General features: G+C 70.2%; 1 protein-coding gene across 1 annotated transcript in view; it reads left to right on the forward strand.

Moving 5' to 3' along the window:
• The first annotated feature begins 2,150 nt into the window (after positions 1 to 2,150).
• The window catches only part of LOC112970002 (dnaJ homolog subfamily A member 1-like), a 6,370-nt gene continuing 6,211 nt past the window's right edge, over positions 2,151 to 2,309 (forward strand). The window contains exon 1 of the mRNA XM_026073874.1: positions 2,151 to 2,215. The gene's annotated coding sequence lies outside the window, so the exon portion shown is untranslated. The remainder of the gene's footprint in view (positions 2,216 to 2,309) is intronic.

Here is a 2,309-nt window from a genome sequence, read left to right on the forward strand (position 1 = left end):
CGCGCCTGGAGCCGTCCGTCAGCATGGGGCGAAGGACGGGGCGACCGGTGGCAAATCCTCCCCCCCCCGCCTCCGCCGGCTGGTTGCACCCCGAAAAGCTCCTTTGCACCAAAATGGTTTGGGGGAGGAGGAAATCACCCCTCTGCTAATAAGTGCCCCAAAAGTTGCTTCCTTCTCCCGAAAAAGCAGCCCAGGGACCCGCACGTGGCCCCGGAAACAGCCGGTAAATAGGGCGCAGGATGCGTCCGGCAATCAGCAAAGCAGGGATTGGCACGCAGAGACACGGGACACGTGCGTCCCCGCTCCGTGCCTCAGTTTCCCCTCTCGCCTAGGCAGCCGGTCCTGTTTGGGCCAGGAAAGGCCACGTGAAGGCGAGATCTCGGGCGGCTCCAGCCGTTCCCGCGGGCAAGACGCGATCCCGGTACAAAGACCTGTCGCGCTCCTCCCTGACAGCGGGCGCATCCCGCTCCCCCGTGCCAGCATCCCTCCCCAAAAACGCCCCAGCCCATCCGAGATGCAGCACCCTCCCGGGGCGGGGGGGAGGAGGCGACGTCACCGCACTGCATCTCCCAGGCGGGATTTGGGGAGATCGGGGGCGTCGGGAAGGGACGCGGCGGGCCGGGAGCCAGCCCACGTGCCATGCGCGGAGCTGACTCACCCGGCGGCGGAGGAAACGCCAACAAAGCGGCTCCTTCCGCGCCGCGCAGCCGGCACGGGATGAGCCCGGCTCGCCCCATCGCCGAGCACCGCCTTCCAGGCCTGAGCCCGGGGTCGGGGCCGTAACGCTACGATTAGGGTCCGGTGCCCTCTCCGGGGCTCGGGCCACAGGGCAAACGTCACGGTATTTGGGACGGGGCCACGCGAGCAGCTGACAGAGGGGGAGCAGCCCCAGCATCTCGCAGGAATTTGGTGCAACCCCCCCCCCCCCGAGTCCCTGGGCAGGTGGGAAGGGGGTCGCTGAAACCCCAGTTGGGCGACAACTGCCCGGCAGGGTTGGGTTTCACGGCGGAGGGGCGAGGGGAGATTTACGGCCTCCGGGGAGAGCCGAAGGCAGCGGCGGCGCCTTTGACCCTCCTCGAATTGCCCCCTGGGCCGGGGCGTGGGGAGACCCAGGGGCACAGCGCTGCGGGGCCAGGACGGCCCTGCGGGAACCGGAGAGCATCCAGCTCCAGACCCGGCAGCTTTTCCAAACATGGCCAGCAATTTTGGAGGCCGACACCGGAGACAGCTCTCGCAGCACAGCCAGCTGCCCCGCGGGCGCTGCAACGGGGTCACCGGCAGCAAGATGGGAGCACATCCACTGTCCCCTCGCCCGCACAGCCCCAATCCTGCTGTAACCCGGGAGCGCCCTGGCAGCCTGCCACCTTGCTGCCTTCCCTCCTTTCCGATGCCCTCCTCCTCCTCACCAGCCCCAGGGATTGTTTCCTGGCTGCTGTCCCTTGCAGGGAGCACCCCCTGCTCCCGGCTTGGGGGCAGCCCCGCTCCCCCAGGAGCCCAAGCAGGGCACAAAGTCACCAGGAGCAGAAAGCACCTCTCACCCCAATAAGCCTGACTGAGTACTGGCTCCAGGAGGGATCTACTCCTCCCGTGCCTCAGTTTCCCCTTACCCGCATTGCCTACTCGCCTCACAGTCCCTTTTCCCAGCTCTCCACCACAACAGGTCAGAGGAAGCCCAAGGCAGCACTAACAGGATCCGGCTGCCACCCCCCCCCGCGGAGCCGCTTTAACCCGACCGAGGGGGCCGCCAAGGCCCGGCGCCGCTCCCCGGACTCGCAGCTGAGGCCGGGCAACTCAGCGCACGTGCCGCGGCCGCGCCCCCTCCGGGCCGCGTCGGAGCCGCCGCCGCCCGCACCACGGCGCCCCCTGCAGGCAAACCGCGGCGCGGCCGATTCCCACCTTTTCACCCGATTGGCCGCCGAGCCTGGCCAATGGGAGGGGAGGCGTCGGCCGGGAGGCGGGGCGTCCTTCCCTCCGCGRCCAATCGGGAGGCCGCCAGCTCCCCCGCCTCGCAAGCCTTCTCCGGAAAGGCCGGGAGCCAATGGGAGGTGCGGGGTGGGCGTGGCTTTGAGGGGCGTGGCCGGCGCCGATGGGCGCGGCGCTGGCCGCGGAGGGGGGCGTGTCCCGCAGGGTGGGCTCCAGCCAATGGGGTCGGCGGGGGGCGTGTCCCGGCTTCCAGAGAGTTCGGAGACGGGAGGCAGAGCGGCGGGCGGCGGCGGTGAGTTCCGGGGGGGCTCGGACGCCTGGGCCCCCTCCTCTCCCCTCCAAGCCCCCCCCCCAGCCCGGGACACCTGGGCCCGCGCTGTGCCGGC

The sequence above is a fragment of the Apteryx rowi genome, unplaced genomic scaffold (genome assembly GCF_003343035.1).
Source record: "Apteryx rowi isolate R43461 unplaced genomic scaffold, aptRow1 scaffold_379, whole genome shotgun sequence".
NCBI lineage: Eukaryota > Metazoa > Chordata > Aves > Apterygiformes > Apterygidae > Apteryx > Apteryx rowi.